Genomic DNA, 14,872 nt, shown 5'->3' on the forward strand with positions numbered 1-14,872 from the left:
TAGGCCAGAACATTGGGCCCTTGACAAGATGGAGCAGCTGTTCATAAGCCTTAAGTTATTCAGTCTTTTTAAAACAATATACTAAATACTGTGTAGGGTCCTCTCACTCATAATAGATAGTGCTGATGGCATGCTGGCATGGCACTCCACTGATTTCCCAAGCTTCGCAAGTACATGTCCCATTTTGTAAAGAGACCGTGTAACTCTCCCTTACCAGCTTTTCAGGATTTTCCCAGAATACTTCATTCAAATAGGCCCTATTCGAATCCACTTCGTATTTTGTTACCAGCCCCATAAACTTCTCTAATTTCGTTACTATACGAGGGCCATACTCAGTAGTCCACCTCATGCCATATTCCCTGTTCTGAACCAATCACCTCATGACATAAAGCCTAATATCCTTAAGCATGCTGATGACTAGTTTGCATCTTGCTCATATAATTACTCCATTAAAGGTCTCATGCATATTGTTCTCAATAACATCGTACTTGGAGAAATTGGAGAAGAATGCTTGATACCAATGCATGGCATCCTAGTTCTGAATCAAGTGATTGTATGCAGCCTCATTTATGCCGTATAGAAGTTCCATTTGCTTCTTGAACTCTGGTTGGTTTGGGGATCTAGCGTAGTGCCAAAATTGGAACTTTAAGTCTTCGTCTCTAAACTTCTTCCCCCACATCGGATAGATGTGTCGTGCACACATTCATTGTTCAACGAAGATAAAAAACTCACTGATAGCACTTAAAAGACCCTATAACAAAAAAAACTGGTAAATAATAAGAAGATATACATTAAAGATTAATTCTAGACAATTAGCTTATTGTTCTGAAAGTTCATGCACAGATGGTAGCCTATGCATGAGGTTAGGAGCTAAAATTTATGATCTTCATGGTGGAAAAGAACGTTGAGATAATTTGCAGTATGTGTTTATTTATTTCAATGTAAAAGCTAAACACTAAATTGATACCAAAGATACATAACATACAAACAGTACATAACATTTAATAGTCTTATTTACTATTTTATTAAAAAAATACCTTTTGCATGTCGCTAACGATGGTCTATTCCATTCCATTTTTGATGCCTAGATCAGCACATAAGAGCTCCAAAAACCATTTTCAATTGTCTTTGTTCTCTACACCACTAACCACTGCCCATGCAAAAGGGAACATTTGGTTGTTCCCATTTCGGCCCACAACAGCCAAAAGTTGTCCTTTCACTAACCCTTTTAAGGAACAACCATCCAATCCAAATATACATCTGCAACCTTTTAAAAAATTATTCTTCACTGCCCTAAAGCAAATATACATTTGATGAAAAACTGTTGCCTCATCTGGTGCAGAACTGTCCACCTTAATTTTAATTGTTGACCCCTCATTTCTCTTTAAAAGCTCATCAGCATACTGTCTTAATCTACTGAACTCCTCAACATAATTATCTCGTTTTTCCTTCATAACTGCTAACTTCACTCTTCTAGCCTTTGTCAAGCCAATCGCCACACCTAGCTGTTTTCTCACTAGACCAATGATTTGTCTTGCTCTTATGAATGACTTCCTAATAATATCATCTTTCAAGTTAATAGCCAAAACCCTTGATGTCACTCTTTTGTTCTTAATTATAGGCAGACAATTATGTGTTCTGAGATAGGTTTTCACTCTGAAGGAGTTATCATTCCCATGCTTTGAAGCTAGTATCTCCCACTCACATCCAATTCCAACACATTTAGCTTTAACTCTGACCTTGTCAGTTTTTTTGAAAATGAAAGAATACCTCTTAGCCATACTATTCTAAAAAAAAAAAAATAGCTTTGAAATGTCTCGGATCCTTTAAAGATTAACCCACAAAGAAGTTCGATATTGACTGATCAAAAGTAGAAAACGGTCGACTTGACCTAACCTTTTGTGCCACATTAGGTTTAGACCCAAAGCTTGTAGAAATGTAACCCCCTAGGTCACTAGAGTCAATGTAAACACTATGATTTTTTCCCATGGATGGTCCAACAACTAAGCCTCCATCATCTCCAACAGCTTTGTATGGGCCACCACCAACTTCAGATGGGCCTCCACCAGCTTCGGATGGGCCTTTAGTAGCCTCAAAAAGGCCACTAGAAGCTTTAAATTGGTTTCTAGCAAGTTTAGATGGGCCGCCAACAACTTTAACTTGGCCTTCAGTAAGTTCAGATAGGATGCCACCAGCTTTAATTGGGCCTCCAAAAGCTTCAGATGAGCCACTAACAGCTTTAATTTGGAGTCCAATACCTTTTGATGGACCTACAACTATTGATTCAAACGACCTTTCCTCTTCTAATTCCTTTGATGCAACAACCATCAACCTATCTCTACTTGTATTAAATTCTCTAATTTTCTCCTTAGCAATTACCAACTCATCATCCCCTTCATCATTTAACCATGTTTTATGAAAATAATCTCTATTTAAACTTTCTTAATCTCCTATCACTATTTGATGATAGAAACTCCATATCTTCATTGAGTGATTCAAGCATTGGAGTACCATGTTGAGTATTCTCCCCATGCTAAACATAAACAGCAAGAAGACCCTTCTCCTTAAGTAATCCGCACAAATTATTCACACTTTGATCATTTAAAATTACTCTCCAAGCATTCCTATCTTTATAATATAAGCCTTTAATCAATCCTATATCATATTTTAAAGCCTTTACCATCTGTAATAGAGTCCAACAACAGATGGTATTGATATATGGTATATCAACCATCTTCCTCTTCTCGCTTTAATATACAAACTTGGGTTCATGAATTAAGATCCCTCTATGATGAAAGCATAATTGAAAGCAATTGTTATCTATGTGATAAATTCGAAAGACCCAATCAACATACATTAAAACAAATACAAATTCAGGTGATGACCATGAATTAAACATTAATATTGTATGTGCCAATTAAGGGTGTGGAGAATAAAATGCTATGTAATAATGCAGAAAAAATTTAATCAAAATAATAGACACAGGAATATATTACATCTCAACAACATATAGACTTAGGCATGGCCAATTGAAAGTTACAGGTTAACAGATCCAACAAAGACTGAATCTAATCAATTTTTTTCCAATCACATCTTCACATGTCAATTTCATTTACTAGCATGTTTGAAGGGTCATATTGTAATGTTCTATACACACTTTGGGATATTGCTATCAACCATGTGTTCAAAATGGATAATTTACTACCAATAACATCATACTCCTCTTTATGTGCCCTAACCACCATAAAGTGCCCACATAAAGTCATATAATCTGCCAAAGTTGGAAACTGAATTAAGGAGAATCTTGGTGCATTACTTTTTGCCTATAGTTTGTCTTATGTAAAACATTAGCCCTAATAACAAATTAAAAAAACAAAGCCAAATTAGCATACATTAAAAACACAGCTTAATACTATAAACAAATACATTAGCAACAATAAAACATGAAACAACAAAACCCTATATCAGTAAACATTAAAAACAAAACCTAATACTATTCATCATCAACATACTGAAATTGTATCGTGCTTTTCCTTACCAACATCCTTTTCCTTTTCTTTTCCCTTTTCTTCTCTTAATTTTTTTCCTTCTCCCGAGCTCTTAGCCATAAGCTTTCTCGATTTCAGGTTTAGGTTTAGTTTTTAGCCTAGGTTTCAATATCAGAATTTCAAAGGTTAACTGCTCCGGTGCGGATAACGGTTGGTTTTGGGTTTAGCCACTGTTTAGGGATAATTATCGGGGTTAATGAGAAATGGAACCTAAAAGCCAGATCTCAACCCCCACACCATCTAATTAAAATGATGACGTGGCATTTCTTTTATTAGCATCATATATTTTTTCACTCATTTTCATCCTCATACATCGAAATTTTTTTCACATTAGTCCCTGTACCGCTGCCATACCCAATCTGATAGTATGATGTGTCACTGCCACATCATATCATTAGGTGATGTGGCACCACCATATCAGCATATGTTATGATGTGGGACCACCACATCATTCAGCCAGATACACATATGCTGCCACGTTAGCCAAGTTTGCGACGTCAACACCACATTCGCTGTTCGGGGGAGGGACTAAACTAGAGAAATTTCCAAAATCGAGAAACTAAATTACTTCAATTCGTTTTGAGTCGGAGGACTAAATTGAACAAAATAAGCGAGTACAGGGACTTCCCTAGACTTTGGACCATTTAGTTACAACTCCTTTCACAATTTATTTACAAATACACATACGTTTGAAATTATTCAACTTTTACCGAATTTACCTTTTATTCAAATTTACTCAAAATTTCTTATACAATAATTTTATTTAAATTCAAATACTACAATCAAATTCTGCTAAATTTAAATTTAAATTATTCATTTCAGAACGCAAATAAAAAATTATTAATAACATAAGATGGAACCAATATTAAAAATTATATTTTTATCAACCATGAATATAGTCTTTAATCTAGGAAATTTTAACTTAAAAAACTATAACTTAAAATATTCAACAAAATGAAAAAATAAAAAATGAATAAATAATTGCAAGCGTGGAACTCAGATTCTATGGTTGTAATAAAAGGTTTGTCATGTCCAAATTAAGCAAGTTAGAACGAGGAATTAATTTTATAATCATCGATAACTCCATAACTCTGTTTTTCAATTTTTTAATCAGAAAACACTAAATCAACATATTTTTCCTTATTTGACTTTTGCTCAAGTAAAAAATGAAGTTAAATAAAACATTTTTTTCTTTACTATTATAAATAGCAGAAGAAAGAAATTATTTAGTCATTTTATATTATTTTATTTTAATGAAATACAAGTTATTCATCTAAATTTGACGTTAGATATGAAATTTTTACAAATTTATTTTTCTAAAAGGAGAATTCAAACTTAATTTTTGGCCAAAATGATAAATTAATTTATTTACTCAACAATCAAATAATCAAGTAAAAAATATGTATATATATTTTTAACACCCTAAATCTTTTACACTTAAATATTTGGCTTGTTAGTAAGCATATCAATAATAATCTACACGAATAGTATAGAGATTTTGCAAGTCTATTCACTACTCAAAACTACTGACAAAATGAAATGAATAATCAAATAATATATCTACAAAATAAATAAAAAAATAAAGACTCATCTACAAGAGGAAACTAACAAATACAAAATATGAATGAATGTAAGAAACTGCAAGAGGAAATTGTCAAAAAGGTATTGCATATGGCTCACACATTTAGTTAGGCCGACAAGCTGTCTTCATCCACAAGACACCCTACATTTTCATATATTGTCCTTCGTATTGGATAGTTGTTGAGTGTGTGATCGGTTTGTCTGCAACTTGAACATACTTTCGGTCATTGCATTCGTGGAGGTGCCGATTGAGTTGAACATGGTGCCAAATTTGTGGATGGAACTGCAAATAGGGATGGGCAATTCTATCTATTATGCCCATAGCTCTTACATTGCGAACATCTTCGTGCTCGACTACCTTCACCAGCAGTTGGAATCTTTCTCCACCTAGGTCTTCTCGCTTGGCCTCGTCAAGGTGGTGGCAACATGACAATTTGTTTCACATGAGGGGGGATGTCCCACTCACTAAGATGCCCTACCAGGTGAATGGACCCTACATAACCCTCCATCAAAACAGTTGTCTTGTAGTAGTCAGCGCAGAATTCAACGGCTTCACATTTGCATTTACTGAAAAATACAATGAACTCAATGTTTAAGCACAATGTAAATGCTATGTCAATTAGGGTTCAAATAAGAAGTAAAGATATTCTGACCTTATTGCTGCAAAGGCATGGCTGCATGGCAGTAAATTTGTTTAGAACTCTAACATGAACACATCTTCTTAGATAGGTTTACATGTCTGTCCATCTTCTCGTCTTTAACTTTGAACTCCACTCAATTGATAGGTTTAACTACAAAGTGATGTGCATCATTGAACTGTTTGCTCAACTGCCTGACAACCCAAAGGTTGCGAGGCGTGGTCACCTTGACGGCCTCCTTGTACTGGTCATGGAACCAACGCTGGAACATGTCTTTGATGAACTCGATCAAAACAATGATTGGCATTTGTCTTGTATGCTTTAAGCATGAGTTAACACATTCCGTAATGTTGGATGTCATGAGTTGGTATCGCCTTGTCGGTGAATGTGCACGTGCCCATCTCTCAAGGCCTATCCTCATAAGGTCAGCATGGGCTCCCACATGAATCTGCTTGAGCTAATTCATATGTCAGTTGAAATTAGAAACCTTATAGCTATCTCGAGCAAGGGTAAAAATCATAGAAACATCGTCACACTTGAACTTGTTTTTAAAGTTTTTCTTCAAGTGGTAACCGCATAATTCGTGGTGCGCTTCTGGGTATGCATTTTGGATTACTTTCTTAATGCTGAGATGCTAATTAGAAATGAATATAATTTTTTCAAGACAACCAACCACATCACATAGCTTGCTAGGAAACCACGTCCACGAGTCTTCGTCCTCAACATGGTCGATGCCAAACGCAACTGGATATACGCACTCGTTCACATATTTGCATACAGCAACAAACAAAACACCCTGGAACCTGCATTTCAGATGTGTCGCATCAATTGTAACTGAAAGACGCATTACATCCCCAAACCCCCGAATACGAGCCCCATATGATCAAAAACAATATTTGAATCTTTCTACCTCATCAGTAGCCACTGCAATGATTGTGTCGAGATTTTCTTGTTCTAACATATAAAAATATGAGGGTAATAGTTGAATTGAGTCCTCCAGGGGATAGAAAACAAGCCTCTCCGCATACTCTTTCTCTTGCCAAGCCTTACCATACAAGCATTCCAATTCCCACTGAACCTTCATTTCACCAATTATGTCCTTAGGTCTTAATGCTACTCCATTAGCTTGAAGTTTGTGTGACATAAGTTCACCAATTATCTTTGCACTCACAGTTGGAAATTGCCCTTGCAAACCATCGACAGTACACGTGTGTACTTTGTGGAATGTCCAAACTTGCCAATATTTTCTTTCAAGTAACTTCGTTGCATGCACACTGAACTTGCATGCCTTGTCCTTACAACCAACCTCATAACGACCTTTACATGACCTTTTTACTCTTATCCCAAACTGCTCTTTTAACGCCAACATATTTAAAGCTCATTTCAACTTGGCCTTCGAGGAAAACATCACTCCTTTGTATAAGCAATCATCGGCATATGTCGACTCCTTAGTGGTAATTGTTTGGAAGGAGAACCTTTCTGCACTTGAAATTACCAACGTACGAGATATCCCTGCATTTCCCCTTTCCTGATAACTATCATGGAGCAATGTATCAAGGGAACTAATCTTGTTGTCATCAGCGATGGGGTTATTGTTTATGGGGTCATTATACTAAACATCTCTTACATCAACACGTCCAACAGGTTCCGTTTTGCCTTCAACATTATTGCAAATTGGAATGTCACTATCATAAAGCCAATCATCATCTGAACTCTCATTATGCCATTCATCAGGCCCATCATCTAAATTGTCATCAAATTTATCTTCATCGGCAGGGAACAACTCCTCATTTCCCTCATCAGAAGCAGTATTATCCTCGAACATTACAGTGTCACCTTTTAACATCGTAGTGTTGTCCTCAAGTGTAGCATTCTCATTTGAAAATGCCATTACACCCTTTACAGTTTCACCTAATCGTTGCATTTGTTGGACAGAAGCAAGTAATTAGTTTGATGCACATCCTGATCAAAATTGTGCAGCCAACTGTTCTGTGAATGTAGTGTGTCTACTGGGCTGAAAAAACTCTTGTGCATAAGTCAATTGCCATTGTTGTGGGTTACAGATCGAATGTTGTGGTATATGTGAAGCATTGTAAATCTCATTTTGATTGAGATGATTACCATGTTGTTCAGCTTCTTTATTTGACATAACATTTGTTTGGCGTCCTTTAATGCTGACATACACAGCCAGAACATTCCTCTGTTTTAGCAAAATTAATGCAACATGCTCATCGTCCTTGATAATTGGCCGTGATAGCTCTTCGGGTGTACTGATCAATGCATGTAACTCAATCTCATCAATTTCTGAGTTTACCCCAACAACATTTTTAACCAGCTTCATCAAGCCCACGAACGACAAATCACTCTTAACCCCCCGCATTCGTGACTCACCACCCTTGTAAATGCCATCCACCCACTAACCACCGTGTCTTATCACAAGTTGCACAATTGAAACCCCACTGAAATTTTGAAAGCAAAAAAAATTTGTCAATCATTTTACACATTACATGCCGTGTTCTAGAATTTGTCAATCATGTTGTTACACGCCATGTTTAGAAAATGTTACAAGCCATGTCCAAAAATATTACACGTAAGTTCAAAAAATGTTACACGCCTTGTTCAAAAATGTTACACGCAAATTCAAAAATTGTTACACGCCTTGTTCCAAAATGTTACATGCAAGTTCAAAAATTGTTACACGCCATGTTCACAACATGTTACACGCCATATGTTAACACATGTTATTTCAGTATATTTTGTACATGCCATCTGTTTTATAGATGCATGGCATGTAACAACTCTGAGCAATGTTTCTAATCCATGTTCTAATTTACACAAAAAGTTTCAAAAATTTTTGTGTTGCAGCAATAAACCCAATAACATACCTTGATGTCATCTCTGTTATAGGGTCTGTTTATCGATGACAATATGGCTAGATGCTGAGAGATAGACCACAGATCAATGACGATGGTGCTCAATAGTGAGTTGACAAAGCTCATACAGTTCAGAGAGCTGAGAGAGTTAATACAATAGTGCTTAACAGAGAGTTGATAGAGTTGATACAGTTCAGAGAGTTGAGAGAGAAAGATGAATGAGCTGAAACAGTTGAGCATTTATTTTTATTTTCTCTCTGACGGGAGGGAGATATCGGTCATTCTTCTTGCTCAACTATTCTTAGCAAGTCAAGAGATAAAGTGTAATCATTTGCATTCTCTTCATTATCAAGTTCATCAATGTTTGCGTTTCTTTCAAAATTGAATTCCAAATTATTATCATTGTTTCACATTCATTATTCAAATACCTATAAATGGGTAAATTGAAGAAATGTGGGTACATATCATGAAATTAATGCATGGAAGCGAAATGAAAAAGGAGATATGAAAATGCACCACATGAATCATTTTATTAGAAATGATAAAATGAAGAAAATATGCCTCTTATACATTTAAATTTTCTTAGTGCTCTTGGGCAAAAGGACCACATGGGTCATTTCATGAAAAAAGGAAACCTATCCTGCTTAAAACTTCTAAGTGTTCTTGGGCATAAGCATTAAACATTGTGATTCATTGTGTCCCTACCTAAAAGGTTTATAGGTGTGTGGTAACTCTTTTGCCTCTCAATTTCTTAACTTCAAAGTGTTGCCAAACCATTTCATCACCCAAAGCATTTACTGATGCCCTTAAGGATTTTTTTTTTATGTTTGGCTCAACTTTCTCTGAAAAATTTAGCAGTCTAACCTTAATCAAACTTTGCACCTTACGCTTAGTGTTGTGCAATTTTCTATTGAATGTCCTTGAATCCCATTGTTGGTATATGCCTTTGAGCCAATTAGATTGGTCAAGGAATATAATATTATCATTTTATGCATATTTAATCTTATAACTATATGTAATAGAGGTTTTCTTTCATGTTAGTGCAATAATAAGGAGTTATTAAGTACTAATTGGATGAAGCCCATGGAACATAAAGGCCTTACAAGAGAATTGTAAAGTTGTTACAATTATGAGATCACTATGCATTAAAGCCATGTTCCAAAAATTGTTCCTGGTCATTGTATTGTCAAGACAGGGCATTGATAATGCTCAAAGATTGATATATGTTAAGCTTGCTTACTTGGGAAGTAAGCAATTGATCTTATAAATTAAAGTATATGGAATACTTGAGGATAACATATGGGTGCTTGTTAAAGAACAAGTTTACTGAACATGACTTGTTATGAGAACTCCATTTTTCTATTTCACTCAAGTGTCTATGGAATATGTTTTCATGTGATAGTCGTGCAACTAGTCTTCAAACTTGAGACACTAGATCATCTTGTATGAGGAATAACATACTTTGATTTCACCCCTACGAGTTTGGAAGCGACCAGATGCCTAAACAGGGTGTTTTTGGGTATGCCATGAAGCATGCGAAGGTGAATAAGTGGTCAAGAGAGGATTTATTACCTCAAATGATATAAGGGAATGTATCTCACTTGTTCTTAATTCTTGCTTAGCTTGTATAAAGTCTTTGGCTAAAGCATGATAAACTTGAGGAAAGTTAGTTTCCTAAATTCATAAAGTTAGTCATGGATTATGAAAACTAATATGGAATGTCATAAGTAGACACCGAGCCATGCTTAATGACATATCCGGGATATTTGATAAAAGGACTATATTACACTAAGAGGCTTATCATTGAATGGCTTTGTCAAATTCTTTAATTGGCTCTCTAACATTTGGGTGGTCATGATGTATTGCTAGATACCGCTCATGATCTATAAATATAAATCAATTATCAAATTGATATTTGATTAGGAATTATATTTATTTGCCAACATATGAAAAGCCTAATGGGTCACACACATTAAGTGACATGATTGGGATTAAATAAGGATAATTAATTAAGTTGAACTTAATTAGAATAAACCAAAATAAATTAGAAAATTAATTAAGTTCATAGAGACTTAATTAAATTAAAATACCACTGTTGTATTTAGGGTTACAACTTAGTTTGGCTATATAAATATTATGTTAGCAAACTAAAATTCTAAGTCTCCAGCCACTTTTCAGTCATTTCATAAAATAAGAAAAGAAAAATAGTTTTCTTTGTCTACAAAAATAAGATTCGGCAAGAACTTTTATTTTTTTGTTTTAAAAATAAAACTTGCTAGCACGAGTAAAAAAAAAAATTCTACCTTTGAGAAGGTCTTATTTGGTCATTGTGTGGATTACTGTTAAAGGCCAAACACTTGGTGGCTAAAGATTGGACAAATCCTAAAAGCGAAGAAGCAAAGATTTTGATTTAATTGGCTCTTGATTACAATATCTAGAGTAAGGTATGTAACTCTTAAACTTATGAGTGTTCATAATTAATTTGAAAGTTACATGAAAAATACAAACATTGATCCTATATGATTCGACTGTTTCTCTAATTAAAAGCTAGCTTATTATTCTGCTGTGTTATATTTTTTAATTTCTTCATTATTTTCATGTTTGAGGATGAGGTTGAATCCCAATTGCCATAGTGGTAGTCATAATGTGCATTGGCATCATACCATCTTGGGTAAAGAGGCTTTAAGGGCTCTAAGTGGACTGGTGCCAAAAAGTGATGCTTAATAAGTTGGGGAAGTAAATTGGTATAAGATATGAGAATAGGGTCAATTTGGATTTTCTATTGATTATTCTTGAGTTCCCCATGATTGTTTCCAACGTTATTTAGTTTGGTTGTGGTAACCACTAATGAGGATAAGTGTTTTGAGAGATATTATTTAAAGTGGGGTAAAAAAGTTGGTAAGTGGAATAAAGTTGATAAGGAGTGTACTCTTTCACTTGCTACCTCTCATATGTGATTACTTGTGCTTCGCCGTCCTTCTTCTTTAGCACATTTCCTTTCTTAGGATCTTTAATGTTGCCACTCTAGATTGCATTTTCAATTATTTCCTTTGACAAGACCATCTGGAAAGTTCTTGGTGGCATTGCTGATCAACCTTTTGTAGTATAGGGCTTTCAAAGTGTTAACATACATGACTGTTATTTGTTTCTCAGTCAATGGTCGCTAGACTTGTGAAGCGATATCTCTCCACCATTAAAAGCATTGTCTTTGAAGCCTTCAATAGCTTTCTTCTCCATGTTTTAAAAGGTCAAACAATTTGGCGCCATGTCTGCCACATGTTTATATTGAGTTACAAATGCTTGTGCTAAGTCCTTTTAAGAATGCATATAGGTTCTATCTAGCTTGTTGTACCATATGATGGTTGATCTTGTAAGGTTATGTAGGAAACAGTGGATCAACGACTTATCGTCGTGAGTGTAAGCAACCATCTTACCATAATACATGGTTCCATGTGCCATTAAACACTTAGTACCATCATGCTTTTTGAAATTAGGAACTTTAAACTTGGGAGGAATCACTAGTCTAGTACAACGCTCAATTTTAATACATCGATATAACCCAAAAGAGTTGTCCCTTCTATAACATGTAATCATTCCTTTAAAAGGTCAAACTTCTTCTTTACTCCTAAATTATCCATAACCTCGGATGCACCCCTACTTAACTTTTCTTGTTTTCTTGCATCATCCAAATTTGGAACCGCAATAAGATTAGTAGGGCTTACTCCAATGGTGGTTCCTTGCATCAATAATTGTCCTCTATAATACAAATGTCTCCCCATAAGTGGTGTAGGGTATTGGTGTTGCTTTTAAGATATTGAGGGTTGGTACATGGAATCATCATTACTTGAAATCTGTTGGTTGGTTTGGTTGGCAAGTTCTTCAACCATTATTTTCCCCTTGCTGATATTCATAATTAGCTCCATCATCTTAGCCAACTGCTTTTTTATCTCTTCTTGAGCTTTCTCCACTTGATCTATTTGCACAACTTGTTTGTTTTCCATGATCTTGGTCTGTAGTTGAGTATTTTATAGGTGACAAATAAGTGATTTTAGTGGTTGAGCTATCTTGAGGACCCTTTTTACCATAAATATGAATTACGATGCTTCCCATGTAATTGAGCAGATGTATGTTCTTATTAAAAAAAAATCTTGGTTATATAAATGCACTTTCTAAATATGTTCAAATATTTACCACATAACAATAAAGAATGAAAGGAGACTCTCTTTTGTCATATGTTGCATGGCAATTATCCCTATGTGATGGACGCATGATGCATGTGCATGATTGTAAATTGATAAAATTAAACAAGTTAACACAAAACAACATATAATACCAAAATCATGTGTACCTATCTCTGGGTGTTTTTTATGTGACATAGTAAAAAGGCTTTACTTAGGGTTGGCTCTTAAGGTTCACAATATGTGGGTTGGGATTTAACAGAAAGCTAAAGGTTCCCATATTATTCCTCATTGTTGTCTACTTTGGACTAGTAAAGTCCCTCAATCCTCACCCATTATAGGATATAAACGGAAAGGGATCAATCTAAGTAGAAGTATTTCATTAGCCTATGTGGAAGTTATCACTTCACAAGAGCAGAGATGCTCTACTTTCTCCTAAAATACATAAAGCCTGGGTAGAAAGCTTATGCATGCATGCATAATGAGTGTGTGAAGAAACATATTATACATATAAAGAAATGAAAAACGGAACTAAGGAAAGTAATTTTAAAAATTGAAATATTGTTAACTACAAGGCTTTTAAGACAACACATAACTAATTATTGGCTCGACTCTCAAGTCCTCGACGAATTCACCAAGCTATCACAATGTGCAAGTTTGAAAACTCAATAGTTTGACTAAAGAGGAGTCATCATCAATCTTTTTTGTTTAGGTGCAATTGACGACCAATGTGAGTCTATTTTTCCTAATGAGGTCCTAAACTTGACTTAGGTTCATTAAAAAGAATAGGTTATAATCTATGAAACCGATTAGGTTCGGTAGTCCTTTACGTGTGAGGAAGATATTAGCACCCTCATAATGCCCATCTAATTAGTGCTCTATTAATTATGTGTCTTTTAAACATTATTTCATAAAATCTAGTTCAACATTCAATTTAATTTCCCTTACATATTTTATTTTATTAGTTTTTCAAAATAAATAAATAAATAAATTTTATATTGAAAATTTCCCAAATGCTCATGGCAAAATTTTGAAACATTCTCTCATTTAGAAATTCCCTAGAAGCCACTTTTGGTTTTCTTGATATTTAATCATTGCAGAACTTATTTATTTAATTCTATAATTTTTATCTTTCTTTTTATTGGGGGAAGAGGGATTTGAACCCTTCTCTTTGGGTAGGGGTGTCACGACCCGAAACCTCCCTCGGGCCCATGACAACCGCCTCGACGTCCCGATTGACATTCATTATTAGAATGCCAATCGGAACCCCGTAAGGCTAACGAATCAGTTTCTTTCCTTTCCTGTAAGCAATCGTTGTTAAATATCAAGTTTTAAGAAAATATAAACTATTTTAGATCGAAAACAATCAAAATAAAATTTTCGCCACATAGGGGTATTTTGGTCATTTTTACTAAAAAATTTCTAAACCTGATAAAAATACAACATATGGTAGAAAATATCCATTGCCGATTTAAAATAAATTTTGTAATCTAAATCATCCATTTAGAGTGAAAAGTTGGCTAACTAGACTAAATAAAAATATTTGATAATATATTTCATTTTCTTATAAAACAATTTTTATAGAACTATATATAAATAATTTTTGTAGCATGAGAACAAAATAAATTCATACATACTATAATTTACAAAATTATAATGTACAATAATAATTACAATGACAAGTGGCCCATAAATACACCCAATATTGGTGATAGTAACCTACTGTTTGTGGGATAGAGGGGTCAACTGGAATCCTCGACAAAATCGGATATCTACAAGCTACCACAGGTCTGAAATATTTTGAAAAGAGGTGGATGAGATTTTGCAATCCCAATGAGTAAACAGACATTATCATAAATATCTAAAGGCGAGTAAAATGGAGGCAAGTTTAAACAACAAATCACAAACCATTTCATAAGGTTTTCAATTTCTTTCTTAAACCATAAAACATTTGTAATTTACCAAAACAGTTGTCAAGGCTTATAACCTTTATTAAAAACATGGCTCAAGCCAAAATCTAGTCCTCGGGGATACCTTGGCTGAGGCATCTAACC

Source organism: Theobroma cacao, chromosome 1 (genome assembly GCF_000208745.1).
Source record: "Theobroma cacao cultivar B97-61/B2 chromosome 1, Criollo_cocoa_genome_V2, whole genome shotgun sequence".
NCBI lineage: Eukaryota > Viridiplantae > Streptophyta > Magnoliopsida > Malvales > Malvaceae > Theobroma > Theobroma cacao.